General features: G+C 38.2%; 1 protein-coding gene and 1 pseudogene across 2 annotated transcripts in view; one reads left to right on the forward strand and one right to left on the reverse strand.

Annotated features, from left to right (window-relative positions):
• Positions 1–18700, reverse strand: part of ZC4H2 (zinc finger C4H2-type containing) — a 61732-nt gene that overhangs the window by 14942 nt on the left and 28090 nt on the right. The gene's annotated exons all lie outside the window — the stretch shown is intronic.
• LOC112671775 (ubiquitin-conjugating enzyme E2 C-like) lies at positions 9564–10102 on the forward strand (annotated as a pseudogene).

The following is an 18700-nucleotide window of genomic DNA, read 5'->3' on the forward strand; positions in this document are numbered from 1 at the left end:
GAAATAAATGATATCTTGAGAAGGAAGAATATAGGTTTTATTGAGATTCCAGAAGAGGCTGAGAGAGTGAGAGAGACAGACAGACAGCAGACAGAGGACCACAAGGTATACTTCAACAAATCATATCTGAGAACTTCGCTAATCTGGGGAAGGAAGCAGGCATTCAGGTACAAGATATAGAGAGGGACCCCCAAAAAAATCGATAAAAACCATTCAACACCTCGACATTTAAGAGTGAAACTTGCAAATTTCCGAGATAAAGAGAAAAGTCATAAAGCAGCTTGAAACAACAGCTTCTTAACTTATATGGGGAGAAATATCAGATTAACAGCAGACCTCTCCACAGAGATCTGGCAGGCAAGAAAGGGCTGGCATGATATATTCAGAGTACTAAATGAGAAGAACATGTAGCCAAGAATACTTTATGCAGCGGGGCTGTCATTCAGAATAGAAGGAGAGATAAAGAGCTTCCAAGATAGGCAGAAACTAAAAGAATATGTGAACACCAAACTAGCTCTGCAAGAAATAATAAGAGGGACCCAGTAGAAAAAGAGGAAGCCCAAAGAAATAATCCACAAAAACAGGGACTGAATAGGTATTATGATGACACTAAATTCGTATCTTTCAATAGTAAGTCTGATCGTGAATGGGTCAAATGATCCCAGCAAAAGGTGCAGGGTTTCAGACTCGATAAAAAAGACTTCTCATCTATTTGCTGTCTACAAGAGACTCTTTTCAGATCTAAGGACACCTATAGGCTGAAAATGAAGAAGTGGAGAACCATTTACCATTCAAGTGGTCTTCAAGAAAAAGCTGGGGTAGCAATCCTCATTTCAGATGAATTAGAGTTTATAGCAAAGACTAGTAAGAGATGAAGAGGGATACTATATCATACTAAAAGGTCTATCCAACAAGAAGACCTAACACTTATGAATGTACATGCCCCTAATGTGGGAGCTGCCAAGTATGTCAATTAATAATCAAATAAATACATACTTAGATAATAAGACACTAACAATAAGAGAATTCAACACAGCACTTTCTGCAAATGACAGATTTTGTAAGCACAACACCAGAAAAGAAACAACGGCCTTAAATGATATACTGGAAAAAAAGATTTCACTAATATATACAGAACTTTCCATTTCAAACTCAAATGAATACACATTGTTCTCAACTGCACATGGAACTTTCTCCAGAATAGACTGCACACTGGGTCACAAGTCAGGTCTCAACCAATACCAAAAGATTGGGATTGTCCCCTGCATATTTTCAGACCATAATGCTTTGAAACTAGAACACAATCGCAAGAAGAAATTTGGAAGAAGCTCAAACACATGGAGGTTAAAGAGCATCCTAGTAAAAGATGAATGGGTCAACCAGGAAATTAGAGAATTAAAAAGATTAATGGAAACTAATGAAGATACAACCATTCAAAAACTTTGGGAAAAGTCATCCTAAGAGGGAAATGCATTGCAAAACAAGCATCCCTCAAAAAATCGGAAAAAACTCAAATACAAAAGCTAACCTCGCACCTAAAGTAACTGGAGAAAGAACAACAAATAAAACCAACACCAAGCAGAAGAAGAGAGATAATAAATATTAGAGCAGAACTCAATGAAATAGAGACCAGCAGAACTGTAGAACAGATCAACAAAACCAGGAGTTCCTTCTTTGAGAGAATTAATAAGATAGATAAACCCCTAGCCAGCCTAATTAAGAAGTTTAAAGACTCAATAAAATCATGAATGAAAGAGAGAGATCACAGCCAATACCAAGGAAATACAAACGATTTTTAAAAAGCATTATGAGTAGCTATATGCCAATAAATTATGCAATCTAGAAGAAATGGATGAATTTCTGGAAAACCACAAACTACCAAAAATGGAACAGGAAGAAATAGAAAACCTGAACAGGCCAATAACCAGAGATGAACCTGAAGCAGTTATCAAAAACCTCCCAAGACACAAAAGTCCAGGGCCAGATGGATTCCCAAGGGGAATTCTATCAAATGTTTTTTTTAAATAATAAATTTATTTTTTATTGGTGTTCAATTTGCCAACATACAGAATAACACCCAGTGTTCATCCTGTCAGGTGCCCCCCTCAGTGCCCATCACCCATTCACCCCCACCCCCCGCCCCCTCCCCCTTCCACCACCCCTAGTTCATTTCCCAGAGTTAGGAGTCTTTATGTTCTGTCTCCCCTATCAAATGTTTAAAGAAAAAATAACACCTATTCTACTAAATCTATTTCAAAGGATAGAAGGACAGAATACATAGAAACTCTTTTTTATGAGGCCTCTATTACCTTGAATCAAAAACCAGGCAAAGACCCCACCAAAAGGGAGAATTATAGACCAATATCCCTGATGAACATAAATGGAAAAAATTCTCAGCAAAATACTACTCAATAAGATACAACAGTACTTTAAGAGGATTATTCACCATGTCTAAGTGGGATTTATCCTCAGGATGCAAGGTTGGTTCAACACTCATAAAATAATCAATGTGATAGATCACATCAACAAATGAAATAACAAGAACCACGTGATTCTCTCAATAGATGCAGAGAAAGCATTTGACAAAATATACCATGCATTCCTGATTAAAACTCTTCAAAGTGTAGTGATACAGGAAACATTCCTCAGTATCTTAAAAGCCATTTATGAAAAGCCCACAGCAAATATCATTCTCTATGGGGAAACCCTGAGAACATTTCCCCTACGTTCAGGAACACGACAGGGATGACCACTCTCACCATTTGTTATTCAACATAGTGCTAGAAGTCCTAGCCTCAACCATCAAACAACCAAAAGAAATAAAAGGCATTCAAATTGGTAAAGAAGAAGTCAAACCTTCTCTCTTTACAGATGACATGATACTGTACATAGAAAACCCAAAAATCTCCACGCCAAGATTGCTAGAACTCATACAGCAATTCAGCACTGTAGCTGGATACAAAATCAATGCACAGAATTTAGTTGCATTTCTGTGCAGTAACAATGAGATTGAAAAGACAAATTAAGGAATCAATATCATTTAAAATTGCACCCAATAGCATATGATACCTGGGAATAAACCTAACCAAAGTGTTAAAGGATCTATTCCCTAAAACATACAGAACACTTCTGAAAGAAATTTAGGAATATAGAAAGAGATGGAAAAATATTCCATGCTCATGGATTGGAACAATTAATATTGTGAAAATGTCTATGCTACTCTGGGCAATTTACACGTTCAATGAAATCCTTATCAAAATACCATGGACTTTCTTCAGAGAGTTGGAACAAATAATCGTAAGATTTGTATGTAATCAGAAAAGACCTGAATAGCCAGAGGAACATTGAAAAAGAAAACCAATGCCAGGGGCATTAGAATGGCAGATTTCAAGCTCTATTACACAGCTGTGATCATCAATACAGTATGGTAGTAGCACAAAAACAGACACATAGATTAATGGAACAGAATAGAGAACCCAGAATTGGGCACCAACTCTATGGTCAACTAATATTTGACAAAGCAGGAAAGAATACCTACTGGAAAAAGGACAGTCTCTTCAATAAACGGTATTGCGAAAATTGGACAGCCACGTGCAGAAGAAACAAACTAGACCATTCTCTTACACCATACCCAAAGGTAAACTCAAAATGGATGAAAGTTCTAAATGTGAGACAAGAATCCATCAAAATCTTAGAGGAGAACACAGGCAACACCCTTTTTAAACTTGGCCACAGCAACGTCTTGCAAGATACATCTATGAAGACAAGGGAAACAAGAGAAAAATAAGCATTGGGACTTAAACAGGATAAAAAGCTTCTGTACAGTAAAAGAAATAGTCAACATAACTAAAAGACAACCTACAGAATGGGAGAAGATATTTGCAAATGACATATCAGATAAAGGGCTAGTATCCAAGATCTATAAAGAACTTGCTAAACTCAACACCCAAGAAGCAAAAAATCCAATCATGAAATGGGCAGAAGACATGAACAGAAATTTCATCAAGGAAGACATACACATGGCCAATAAACACATAAGACAATGCTCTGCATCACTTGCTCTCAGTGAAATGCAAATCAAAACCACAATGAGATACCACCTCACACCAGTGAGAACGGCAAAGTTTAACAAGACGGGAAAACAAATGTTGGAAAGGAGGTGGAGAAGGGGGAACCCTCTTGCACTGTTTGTGGGACTGGAAACTGATGCAGCCACTCTGGAAAACAGTGTGGAGGCTCCTCAAAGAGTTAAAAATAGAGCTACCCTTTGACTCAGCAATTGCACTACTGGATATTTATCCCAAACATATGGATGTAATGAAACACCAGGACACCTGCACCCCAATGTTCATAGCAGCAATGTCCACAATAGCCAAACTGTGCAAGGAGCCACGATGTCCTTTGACAGATGAATGGATAAAGAAGATGTAATATATGTATACACACACACACACACACACACACAATGGAATATTACTCAGCCTTCAGAAAGGACGAATACCTACCATTGCCTCAACGTGCATGAAACTGGAGGATAGTATGCTGAGTGAAGTAAAAGTCAGATGGATAAGAACAATCATCTTATGGTTTCAGTCCTATGGGGAATTGAAGAAATAGTTAAAGGGATTATAAGGGAAAGGAGGGGAACTGAGTGGGGAAAATTAGAGAGGGAGACAAACCATGAGAGGCTCCTACCTCTGGGAAATGAACAAAGGGTTGTGGAAGGGGTGGTGGTCAGGGATTTGGGGTAACTTCATGATGGGCACTGAGGAGGGCAGTTGATGGGATGAGCACTGGGTGTTACACTATACATTGGCAAACTGAATTTCAATAAAAACAAATAAAAAAGTAACAAAATGGCTGGGTATGTCTTTGACTCATTTTTAATTGAATATTTTTTCCTAACAGTTGAGTTTTGAGAATCTATATATCCTAGACATGAGTCCTTTGTCAGTTATGTTGTTTGCAAATATGTTCTCCCAGTCAGTATTTTGTCTTTCATCATTTTTTAAAAGATTTTATTATTTATTCATGAGAGACACAGAGAAAGGCAGAGATATAGGCAGAAGGAAAAGTAGGCTCCTCGCAGAGCCTGATGCAGGACTTGATCCTGGACCCAGGATCACGCCCTGAGCTGAAGGCAGACGCTCAACTGCTGAGCCACCCAGGTATCCCTGTCTTTCATCATCTTAATCATGTTTTTAGCAGAACATGTTTTTATTTTAGCATAAAAAATTATGAAATCCAATCCATCAATTTTATCTTTTATGGATAGTGCCTTAGTGTCAGGTCTAAGACTTCACCAAGCTCTAGGTTCTGCAGGTTTTTCCGTATATTATCTTTAAAAATTTTTATGGTTACATTTATATCTACAATCTACTCTGAGTTAAGTTTTATATAAAGTGTGAGGTTTAGGCTGTGATTATCTTTTTTCCTTACTTATGTATATACAATTGTTCCAGCACTACTTGTTGTAAAGACTGTCCTAATGTTGGATTACTTTTGCAATTCTGTCAAAAATCAGTTGGCCATACTTGTGTGGGTCTCACGTGATTTCTCACGGTTTTTTAATAAGATGTATTTATTTACTCATGAGAGTCTGAGAAAGAGAGAGGCAGAGACATAGGCAGAGGAAAAAGCCAATTCATGACTCAATTCTGGAGTCTGGGATTATGCCCTGAGCCAAAGGCTCAACCCTGTGCCACCTAGGCTTCCAAATTTGTCTGTTCTTTTTTTAAGATTTTATTTATTTATTCATCAGAGACGAGAGAGACAGAGAGGCAAAGACACAGGCAGAGGGAGAAGCAGGCTTCATGCAAGGAGCCCGACATGGGACTCGATCCCAGGACCCCAGGATCACGCCCTGGGCCAAAGGCACAGGCGCTAAACCGCTAAGCCACCCAGGGATTCCCCCCCCCTAATTTGTCTGTTCTTAATGTTGTTCCATTTATCTATGTGTCTGTCCCTTTGCCAATACCACATAGCCTTGATAAGTTAATTAGATCCTGGACTTTTTGGGAGGTTTTGTTGTTTTCAATTTATTGGGATTTCTTACATGACAATTATGCTATCTGCAAACAAAGACAGTTTTATTTCTTCCTTTTCATTTATATGATTTTTACTTATTTTTTGACTAATTGTTCTGTCTAGAGCCTCCAGTGCTAATACTGACTAGCAGTGCTGAGAATCGGCATCCCTCCCTTGTCCCTGATCTTGAAAGGATAGCATTTATTCTTTCACAACAAAGTATGTTAGCTCCCTGGAAAGTTTTTATGGGTGCACTTTATCATGTTGAGAAAATTCTCCCTTATTCCTAGTTTCCTAAGAGATCTCATAAATGTACTGAATTTTTCCAAATGCTTTATCTGTATCAATTGACATGATTATGTGATTTTTGTCTGTTAATATGACAAACAAAATTGACTTTTTTAGCAGCAAACCAGCCTTGCATCTCTGGAATAAATCCCACTTAATTATGGTGTATAATTCTTTTTATATATTGTTGAAATCTATTTGCTAATATTTTATAAAGAGTTCTGTTATATTATTTTTTAACTTAAAAAATTTTTTTTATTGGAGTTCAATTTGCCAACATATAGCATAACACCCAGTGCTCATCCCAAGTGTCCCCCTCAGTGCCCATCACCCAGTCACCCCAACCCCCCACCCACTTCCCCATCCACTACCCCTTGTTCATTTCCCAGAGTTAGGTGTCTCTCATGTTTTGTCACCCTCACTGATATTTTCACTCATTTTCTCTCCTTTCCCTTTATTCCCTTTCACTAATTTTTATATTCCCCAAATGAATGAGACCATATAATGTCTGTCCTTTTCCAGTTGCTATGTCTATATTCTTGAGTTTGATTTTATTAATGTCAGAGACCACACTCCATTTTACATTCTTTTAAATTGGTTGGGGATTATCTTATATCCCAAGATATGGCCTATTTGTCTCGGTATGTATTTAATGGGCACTTGAATATATAACTTGTCTTTGGGTTAAGTGTTCTATAAATATTAAGGAGATCCTGTTGCTGATGGTGTTGTCAAGTTCTATACCTTTGCTGATTTTCTAATGATAGAGGAATGTTAAAGGCTCCAACTATAATTGGATTTATCTATTTTTGCCTTTGGTCCTATCAGATTTGCTTCACATATTTGGCAGTTCTTTCGTCTGGTGTATACCCTCTTAGGATTACTATGTCTTCTTGGTGGATTTACACCTTTGTCATTATGTTATGTATCTAAATGTACCTAGTAATTTTCTTTGCTCTGAACTCTACTTTATCTGATATTAATATTTCTGTTCCTATTTTTCTGATTAATGTTTTCATTATATATCTTCTTCCATTCATGGCACTTTTAACATACATATATCTATATATTTGAAGTGAGTGTTTTGTAGATAACATATAAATGGATCACATTTTTAAAATTCTCTTGGCTCATCAGTTTTTAATTACTATACTTAGGCCAATTATATTTAGTGTACTTATTGATAAGTTAGAGCTTAAATGTACCAATTCATTCTTGTTTACCATTTGATCTTTTATTCTGTTTTCTTTTAGCTGCTGTCCTGTGCTTAATTCATTATATTCCAGAATTATATTTTATCTATACTGTTTTTAAGTGTATCTTTTTCTATAGTTTTTTAGTGGTTGCTCTAAGTATTACATTTCATAATTTTGTAGTCTATTGTGTCATCACTTTATTGGTATGATAGTAGAATCATTACCTACCTTTATGCCCCTTCACCTTCTACCATTTATAACTATCTGAAATATTTCTTCTACATACATTGAAAACCATATTAGCACTACATTATTGCTTCCACCATCAGAAATAATTTAGAAAACTAAACAGGATAAGGAAAATGTACTGTATTTTATTATTATTTTTATTTATAAAAATATTATTATATTTTTCCTCTTTCTCATATTTTTTCTCCGTCCTGTTATTTCATGTTTTCCTCTTTTATTTCCTTTTTAAAAAGGAAATTCCTTTATTTTAGGGTAGATATGCTACTCACAAATTTTCTTACGTTTTCTTCATCTGAGGATATCTTAAATTTTTTCCTCATTCTTAATGGATATTTTTAATACATATAAAATTTAGGGTTTAGTTATAAACTGAATTGTGTCTCTCAAAAGTTCCCATGTTGAAGCCCTAATTCGCAGTGTGAATGCACTTAGCTTGTGGTCCTTTGGAGAAGAAATTAAAGTTAATGAGATAATAAATATGGTACCCTAATCCAATTGGATTGGTGTGCTCATAAGAAAGAGACACCAGAGATTGCTCTCTCTCTCTCTCTCTCTCTGAATGCACAGAGGAAAGGCCATGTGAAAATATAGCAACAAGGTGGCCAACTGCAAATCAGAAAGAGAGCCCCCACCAGAAAGCTAGTTTGCTGCATGTTGACCATAACTGCCTTTATTAGTGAGAAAATAAATGTCTGCTGTTTAAGCCATCCAGTCTATGATATTTTGTTGTAGAAGACTGAACAGCTTTTTGTACTGTAAAGTGGGGGTGTTACTTTAATAAATACCTAAAAATGTGCAAGTGGCTTTGGAAATGGGTGATGAGTAGAGGCTGGACATGTTTAGGGCATGTGCTTAAAAAGCCTATCTTGCATTGAAAGAACTGCCGATAGAAATATGGTCATTAAAGGTGTTTCTGATGAGTTCTTACAGAGAAAAGAGGAACATGCTATTGGAAACTGGAGGAAAGGTAATCCATGTTATAAAGTGGCAAAGAATTTGGCTGAATTTTGTTCTAGTGTTTTACGAGGTAGTAAATGTGAGCAAGGACATTGAATACTTAGCTGAAGAGATTTTTAAGAAAAATGTTGAAGGTGAGGATGGTTTCTCCTTGTTGTTTATAGTTAAATGCAAGAGGAGAGAAAGAACCAGAAAGAATCATTAAGCAAAAAGGAACCAGAACTTGAAGATTTAGAAAACTCTAATTCCATCTATATTGCAAAATATATATAACATAAACATGTTATGGAAAGAACATGAACGATGTGGCTGGAAACCACTCTGAGATTACTTATTATTTTAATCAGGTATCTCAGCAGACATCAGGAATACAAATGTGATTATACAAGCATAGACACTGTCAGTATGCACAAAGGAAAGCAGAAATATAAAGTTTTTCAAACTCTGGGATTTTGCAGGAAAGGACAATAGAATTATTTAGTTCAAACATGTTTTTTCTTTCAAGTAAAGGCAAGAATGATGCTGAACATGATTCAGAGATCATTAGGGCTGCCACTCCCACCATAAGCCCACAATTAATAGACCCAGGGGGCAAGGCTGTTTTCTCCTCATTTTCAAAGAATGGGTTCCCCTACTTAGTTCCAATAGGCCAGGATACTTGACTAGTGCCTCATGGAGAAAGGTGACTGCATAGAGCTGTCAGGATGTGGCTGCCACAAGGAGTTGTAGGGGTGATGCTGCTCAAATTACCTAGCCAAAGAAATTGATTCTTGAGCCTTAAAAATGTAATATAGACAGTTGCAGTTGTGCTCTCCAAGTTCCTGCCTCCCTCCCTGCGCCGCCAGGATGGCCTCCCAGAACTGAGACCCAGCTGCCGCCAGTGTCACCACTACCTGGAAAGGAGCCAACTCCAGCGGGGGCACCGCCCAGGGCCCCATGGGCAAGAGGCTGCAGCAGGAGCTGATGACCCTCATGATGTCTGGTGACAAAGGAATTTCTGCCTTTCCTGAATCAGACAACCTTTTCAAATGGGTGGGGACCATCTACGGAGCAGCTGGCACAGTATATGAAGACCTGAGGTATAAGCTCTCTCTGGAGTTCCCCAGTAGCTACCCTTACAGCGCACCCACAATGAAGTTCCTCACACCCTGCTACCACCCCAACATGGACACCCAGGGTAACATCTGCTTGGACATCCTGAAGGACAAACGGTCTGCCCTTGTGACGTCAGGACCATCCTGCTGTTCATCCACAGCTTGCTAGGAGAACCCAACATTGATAGTCGTTTGAACACACATGCTGCTGAGCTCTGGAAAAACTCCACAGCCTTTAAGAAGTAACTGCAAGAAACCTACTCAAAGCAGGTCACCAGCCAAGATCCTTGACTGCCCAGCCTCTTTCCTTGTGTTGTCTTTTTATTTTCTCCCTACATGGTCTGTCCTCTTCATTTCTGTCTAGGACTCTGTATCTGAAGCTGTGGTATCATTTTTGTTTTGTTTCTGTTTTTTAAATTACTAATTTAAATTAAGTCTCTGTTTGAACCCTTGTGATGAATATATTAAATACACTGGGTTTAAATAAATGTAATGGAACTTAACATGCTAGGTTTAGCACTTCATTGGGAACTGCCAATCTAATCTTTCTGATTTCTCCTTTTAAAAAAGAGAATGTTTTTCCTATACCTGTTATACTACTATACTTGGGAAATATAACTTGTCTGCTTTCACAGATGGAGAGAAATTTTGACTCTGGATGAATCATACCACAAGTTTCACCCAAACCTACTTGAGATGATATTTAGATGAGACTTTGGGCTGGGCATATATGCTGCAATGGCTTAAGACATTTGGGATTATGGGAAGGAATGAATGACTTTTGCACATGAGAAGGATGTGCCGGGGTGGGGGGGGCATAGAGTAGAAAGTACAGAATGCATTGTGTCCTTCTAAAATACATGTATTCAAACCCTAACCCCTAAAGTGACAATATTTGGAGAGAAGATTTTTAGGGAGGCACAAGTTAAATAAAGTCTTAACACTGGGACACAAATCCAATAGTATTGGTGGACTTATACATAGAGGCACGAATATATGAGCTCATTCTATGCCCACAAAAGAACAGAGGATAAACTTAAAATCGATTAAAGATCTAAATGTGAGATCTGAAACCATAAAACTAAAAGAAAACACAGGTAATAATCTCTTGGATATCAGCCTTTGCAACATATTTGTAGATATGTCTCTTCAGGCAAGGAAAACAAAAGCAAAAATAATCTATTGGGACGATAGCAAAATAAAAAGCAAAAGAAACGATCAATGAAATGAAAAAGCAAACTACTAAGTGAAAGAAGATATTTGAAAATTATATGTCTGATAAAAGATTAATATTCAAAAGATATAAAGAGCATATAAAACTCAAGATATACATAAAAAGCAAATAGTCTGATTAAAAATGGCAGAGAATCTGAATAGACATTTTTACAAAGACATATCATTGTAAAGCCCACATATGAAAAGAAGCTCAATAACACTAATCATCAGGGAAATGCAAATCAAAACCAAAATGACATACTACCTTATACCTGTTACAATGGCTAGAATCAAAAAGACAAGAGATAAGCGTTGGTGAGAATGTAGAGAAAAAGGAACCCATCATGCACTGTTGTTGGTAATATAAATTGGTACACCTACTGTGAAAAAGTTTGTAGTTTCCTGAAAAAAATTAATTGAAATATCATAGGATCCAATAATTCCACTACTGGGTATTTACACAAAGAACAAAATCACTAATTCAAAAAGATATATGCACCCCCTGTATTTATTGAGTTTTATTTACAATAGAAATGGCAGCAATGCAAATGTCTACCAATAGATGAATGCATAAAGAAAATGTGGTATATAAATATATAATGGAACATTGCTTGTCATAAAAAGAATGAGATCTTGCCATTTGTGACAACATGGATGAACCTAGAAGGCATTCAGCTAAGTGGAATAATTCAGTCAGAGACAAATTCCATATGATTCTCCTCATATGTGGGATCAAAAAATAAAACACATAAAAAACCAGAAATGGATTATTAAAAATAGAGAACTGGTGGGTACCACTGAAATGTGGAGGAGGAAGCTGATGAAATAGATAAAAAGTATTAAAAAGTACAAAATCTACTTATAAAATAAATAAGTTGTGATGAAAAATACAGCACAACAAATATAGTCAATAATATTGTAATAATATAGTAGGTGACAGATGGTGACAACACTTACAGTGGTGAACAATTAACAATGTACAAAATGATTGGATTACTCTGTTATATACCTGAGGCTAATATAACATTATATGTTCATTATTCTTCAATAATAAATTTAAAAAGCAACATTGACATATTGTCATAAAGATGGACAAATGGAACTATGAAGTAAAAAAGAAAGTCCAGAAATAAACCTACAAACATAAGAACAACTGGTTTCTGAGAAAGGTGTAGAAACAATGCTATGGAGAACATGTCCTTTTCAAAACTGGTCCTGATACAACTGTATATTCACATGCAAAATATAAACAAATAAATAATTTTGACATAATCTGAATCATATACAGCAATTAAGTGAAAATGAATCATAGGCTTATGTGTAAAACCTAAAAAATAAACTTTCTGGAGGAAAACTCAGAAGAAAATATTTGTGACATAAACATAGAAGAAAATTTTTGTGAATTTCTCTTAGGCAAAGATTTCTTTTACAGAAATACAATCCATAAAAGAAAGTATTAATGATTTAGACTTCATCACTATTGAGAAGTTCTGCAATTCAAAAGACAGTTAAGAGAATGTAAAGACAAATCACAGATTGGGAAACCATCTTTGTGATGCCTGTATCTAAAGGTTTTGTATCCAGAATACATAAAAAATCCACAGTAAGTTAACAAACAATTGAAAAATGGGCCAAAGATCCGAATAGGTATTTCAGCAAAGATATATTGGTGGCAAATAACCCATGAAGAAGATGCTCAAAAGAATTACTCATTAGGAAAATGCAAGTTAACTACAGTAAACTACAAAGAATTACTACTTTACACACCACTTTGATGGCAATAATGTCCTTTTATACACACTTGATTACCAAGTGTCACGGATATAGAGCAAGTGAAATCTTCATACACTCCTTCTGGTGATGGAAAGTGCCACAATACTTTGGAAAATAGTTTCCAATATCATAAAAAGTTATATGTATGCTTATCATATGATGCAGAAATTCCTGGTTAGGAATCTAACCAGGAGAAATTAAAATCTATTTCCATGTAAATAATCAACAAAATTAAAAGGCAACCTATTGAATGGGAGAAGATATTTACAAATGATGTATCTAATAAGGGACAGTATCCAAGATATATAAAGAACTTATAAATCTTAATACCCAAAACGACTGAACAAACCAATTAAAAAGTGGACAGAAGACATGAATAGATATTTTTTCCAAAGATATTTTTTCTAATGTCCTAGAAGGCAATGAATGGCCAAAGACACATTAAAAGATGCATAATATCACCCATCATCAGGAAAATAAAAATCAAAACTACAATAAGATATCACCTCACACCTGTGATGATGGCTAAAGCCATCAACACAAGAAAGAATAGGTGTTGGTGAGGATGTGGAGAATGGGGAACCCCTTTGCACTGTTGCTGGGAATACAAACTGGTGGAGCCACTCTGAAAAATTGTATGGAGGTTCCCCAAAAAGTGAAAAATGAAACTATGCCATGATCCAACAATTGCACTAGTAGGTATTTACCCAAAGAATAGAATAATACTAATTCAAACGAATAATGCACCCTAGTGTTTATAGAAGCATTATCTACCATGGCCAAATTATAGAAAGAGCCCAAAAGTCCATTGACTGATGAATGGATAAAGAATTATAATACATATATAATTAATATAATATATAATTACATAAAATTTATAATAGAATATTACCAAGCCATCAAAAAGAATTAAATCTTGCCATTTGCAATGAAATGGATGGAGCTAGAGTGTATTATGCTAACAAAATAAGTCAGAGAAAGACAAATACCATGATTTCACTCATATGTGGAATTAATACACAAAACAAATAGGCAAAGGGGAAAAAGAGAGAGAGGCAAATCAAGAAACAGAATCTGTGGAGCTAGGAGAGAGAGAGAAAAGAGAAAAGCACACAGGGGACACACAAGGAAAAACCTTCTCCAAAGCTACTGACTGGGAAAATAAGAGGGGCTGGTTTCTGTGAGTTTTTTCAACCAGCGGAGCTCAAAGACTTGAGTTTCAGAGGTCGGTATTGTGGCTGGTATACAGCACTGAGGACATTGCAGTGCTCCCGTAGAGAAGGCAGTCAGGTTGTAGCCCGGGGGGCAGACAGCACCATTTGAAGATCTCCTGAGACACACTGGGAGAGATGGTTTCCCCTTCTTGGAGTACATCTGAGAGAGGTGGCATTGCCTCTCTGGGGACAAAGGAGCTGGTGAGAGATATTACCCTCCCCTGCCACTCAGCATAGGGACAGAGCCACCTGATGAGGGTGGCTAACCCAGACACTAGCCATTTAGCAAAGCTGCTTGCTTTGTCCCAAATTCCACATGCCTGAGCTCTGGTGCAACTGCCCTTCTGGGTCAAATCTGCATCAATCCCAGCACAGTGAAATATCCCCCCACCCCACACAGAAAACCAGTGTGGGCCCCTGTCATTCCAGGTCTCTAAAGTTTTAGAGTTCTGAAACTCAGCTGGCCTGTATGGAATAACCCCAAAGTACACTGCACTTCTCCAGACAGGCAAGTGACCTAGACACAGACAGTGTGTAAGCAGTGATCTGAAAAACACCTAGGATGCAGGAGGGAAATATATTCATTTTTCTAGGAAGGCTTCCCTGACAGCAACAAACATGAATTCCCCTCTCTGAAGACAAGGGAGCTGGCTGGCACCATTTCCCTCCCTTGTCCCTTAGCATAATCTAACTTGAATAAATAGCACAGGGCCAACACTGGAGGCCAAAATTGCTTATATCAAACCCTGCCTCCCCTGTACTTTGCTGGTACTGCTTTTCTCAAGCAAGTGTGTCTGAGAACCACTGCACTGGGCTCCTATCCCAGAAGACCAGGACAAACCCCAGCATACACCACATCTACTGACCATAAAGTTCTGCAAAGCTTCAGCACTGCTGGAAATAGCATCGTGTCTTTTATAACAAGCAGACCATCTAAATTAAAACTCACCACACTCTGGCCAAGGTCCAAACACGCCCCACTGCAGGTTAATAAAAAACTCTACAGAGGACTGACCTGAGGGATAGAGCAGCCATAACACAAAAGCAGAGTACACACACCATACAAAAGAGACAATTCCTGAAGCACCAGGCTCAGGACATTATATATGACCTCTTCTTCATAAAGATGTTACTCTCAGGAGCAGGGAAATACAACAGGCTTTCCTAGCACAAAGAGGATGATAAAGACTTAGACAAAATGCCACATGGAGAAATTCATCCTAAAAGAAGGAACAAGAAAATATCATTGCTAGGTATCTAAATGAAACAGATATAGGTAATACTCCTGATTCAGAATTTAAAGTAATGATTAAGGGGGGGGCAAGACGGTGGAGGAGTAGGTGCCTCACTCACCTGACTCCATCAACTTACCTAGATTACTTTCAAATCATCCTGAAAACCTACAAATTCAACCTGAGATTTAGAGAGAACAGCTGGAACACTACAGTGAGAAGGGGTTTCAGATCTAACAAGGTAGGAAGGCTGAAAATAAATAAATAAATAAATAAGAATCAAGGGGGGAGGGGCTCCGTGAGGAGCCTGGTTAAGGATAGGTGGGGAAAGCCCAGCCCCGGAGAAGCAGGAACTTTATTTTTTTTTAAATAAATTAATTTTTTATTACTTTTATTACTTTTTACTTTTATTTTTTTTAAATAAATTAATTTTTATTTACCAAGATACAGAATAACACCCAGTGCTCATCCCGCCAAGTGCCCCCCTCAGTGCCCGTCACCCATTCACCCCCACCCCCCGCCCTCTTCCTCTTCCACCACCCTCAGTTCGTTTCCCAGAGTTAGGAGTCTTTTTCTTCTCCCTTCCCTTATATTCCCTTTCACTGTTATTTATATTCCCCAAATGAATGAGAACATACACTGTTTGTCCTTCTCCGATTGACTTACTTCACTCAGCATAATACCCTCCAGTTCCATCCACGTTGAAGCAAATGGTGGGTATATGCCGTTTCTAATGGCTGAGGAATATTCCATTGTATACATAAACCACATCTTCTTTATCCATTCATCTTTCGATGGACACCGAGGCTCCTTCCACAGTTTGGCTATTGTGGACATTGCTGCTAGAAACATCGGGGTACAGGTGTCCCGGCATGTCATTGTATCTGCATTTTTGGGGTAAATCCCCGACAGTGCAATTGCTGGGTCGTAGGGCAGGTCTATTTTTAACTGTTTGAGGAACCTCCACACAGTTTTCCAGAGTGGCTGCACCAGTTCACATTCCCACCAACAGTGTAAGAGGGTTCCCTTTTCTCCGCATCCTCTCCAACATTTGTGGTTTCAGAAGCAGGAACTTTAAAAAATCTGTACCGGATTCCTCCTGCATGGAAAGGTGCTTAGCAGGGAAATCAAGCAGAATAGCAGGAGGGGTAATGGAGCCTCTAGTCTCCTGGAGTCACTAATAGAGGAAGTGCGCCCTGGGGGGAAATTGCACCACGCTATGGGCCAATCTTGGTAAAGAGCTGGAGCGCACACCCAGCGGGGCATCTGAGAGAAGCCGGTCCAGCAGGCGGGGGATCTGGGTGGAGGACGCTGCGCCCTGCTGCCTTTGGGACCTGTGGCCTTGGGAGCGTGATTCCAACAGCACAGGCCTTGGATCCCAGGGCACTGGGTGGACAAAGCCAGGGATCCTGCACTCCCCCCTGGACAGGCGGTGGTGGGGTAGGCACAGGACAGCAGGGACTATCCAGCCGCCAGGTGCCCCCAAGCTGTGCAGATCAGCGCACCCACCCCAGGAGCATCCAGGTCAGTGCATAGTGGGAGACTGCAGTAGTTACTGGGGGAACTGACTCCTGAGCTAGAGAGCTGGCGTTTGCCAGTGTTGTTGTTCCTCTTTGTTTCACCCTGTGCCTGGGAGGTGCAGGACCCAAGGAAACAGAGGCCTCACAAGATAAACAACTCCCACTGAGCCCAGCACCAAGTGGGGGACGGGGCAGCTTCCCCAGGTTCACACACCTGAGAATCAGCACAGCAGGCCCCTCCCACAGAAGACCAGCTGAAAGAACAGGGAAAGAGTAAGTTATTGACCAAGCAGCACTGGAAAAGCTCCAGGAATCATCTAGGCTGAAATTTACTTAGGTCGTAGTTGATGTTCTTGACGCAGCTCGCTCATACAGCCACTACGCACTGAGCAAAATGACTAGAAAGAAGAACTCACCACAAAAGAAAGACTCAGAAACAGTATTCTCTCCCACAGAGTTACAGAATTTGGATTATAATTCTATGTCAGAAAGAATTATAAAGCGCCTGGTGGCTATGGAAAAAACAATAAAGGATTCAAGAGACTTCATGACTGCAGATTTTAGATCTAATCAGGCCAAAAATAAAATCAATTAAATGAGATGCAATCCAAACTGGAGGTCCTAATGACAAGGGTTAATGGGGTAGAAGAAAGAGTGAGTGACATAGAAGACAAGTTGGTGGCAAGGAAGGAAGCTGAGGAAAAAAGAGAAAACCAATTAAAAGATCATGAGGAAAGGTTAAGGGAAATAAATGACAGCCTCTGAAGGAAAAAAATCTAAGTATAATTGGGGTTCCATAGGGTGCAGAGAAGAAAGCACATTTGATCAAGTCATAACTGAGAACTTCCCTAATATGGGAGGGACACAGGCATTCAGATCCAGGAGATAGAGAGGACCCTCCCTAAAATAAATAAAAACGGTTCAACATATCAACATTTAATAGTGAAACTTGGTAATTCCAAAGAGAAAGAGAAAATCCTTAAAGCAGTGAGAGACAAGAGATCCCTAAATTATATGGGAAAAAATTAGATTAACAGCAGACCTCTCCACCAAAACCTGGCAGGCCAGAAAGAGCTGGCAGGATATATTCAGGGTCCTAAATGAGAAAATCCTGCAGTGAAGAATACTTTATCCAGCAAGGCTCTCATTCAGAATAGAAGGAGACATAAAGAGCTTCCAAGATAGGCAGAAACTAAAGGAATATGTGATCACCAAACCAGCTCTATAAGAAATAGTAAGGGGGACTCTGTAAAAGAAAGAGGAAGCCCAAAGAAATAATCCACAAAAACAGGGATTGAATAGGTATTATGATGACACTAAATTCATATCTTTCAAAGGTAACTCTGAATGTGAATGGGCTAAATGATCCAAAAAAGACGCAGGGATTCAGACTGGATAAAAAAGCAAGACCCATCTATTTGCTGACTACAGACACATTTTATTTTGTTTTTTTTTTTAAGAGACTCATTTTAGACCTAAGGATACCTCCAGCCTGAATATGAAAGGAGGGAGAAACATTCAATGGTCCTCAAAAGAAAGCAGGAGTAGCAATCCTTATATCAGATAAATTAAAGTTTATCCAAAAGACTGTAGTAAGAGATGAAGAGGTACATTATATCGTACTTAAAGGATATATCCAACAAGAGGACCTAGAAATCATGAATATTTATGCCCCTAATGTCGGGGCTGCCAAGTATATCAATCAATTAATAACCAAAGTAAAGACATACTTAGATAATAATACACCAAAACTGGGAGACTTCAACATGGCACGTTCTGCAAATGACAGATTTTCTAAACACAACATCTACAAAGGAACAAGAGCATCAAATGATACACTTTACCAGATGGATTTCACAGAAATTTAGAGAAATTTACATCCGAACGGAACCGAATACATTCTTCTGAATTGCACATGGAAATTTCTAGACTAGA

This window comes from Canis lupus, chromosome X, assembly GCF_003254725.2.
Source record: "Canis lupus dingo isolate Sandy chromosome X, ASM325472v2, whole genome shotgun sequence".
Taxonomy (NCBI): domain Eukaryota; kingdom Metazoa; phylum Chordata; class Mammalia; order Carnivora; family Canidae; genus Canis; species Canis lupus.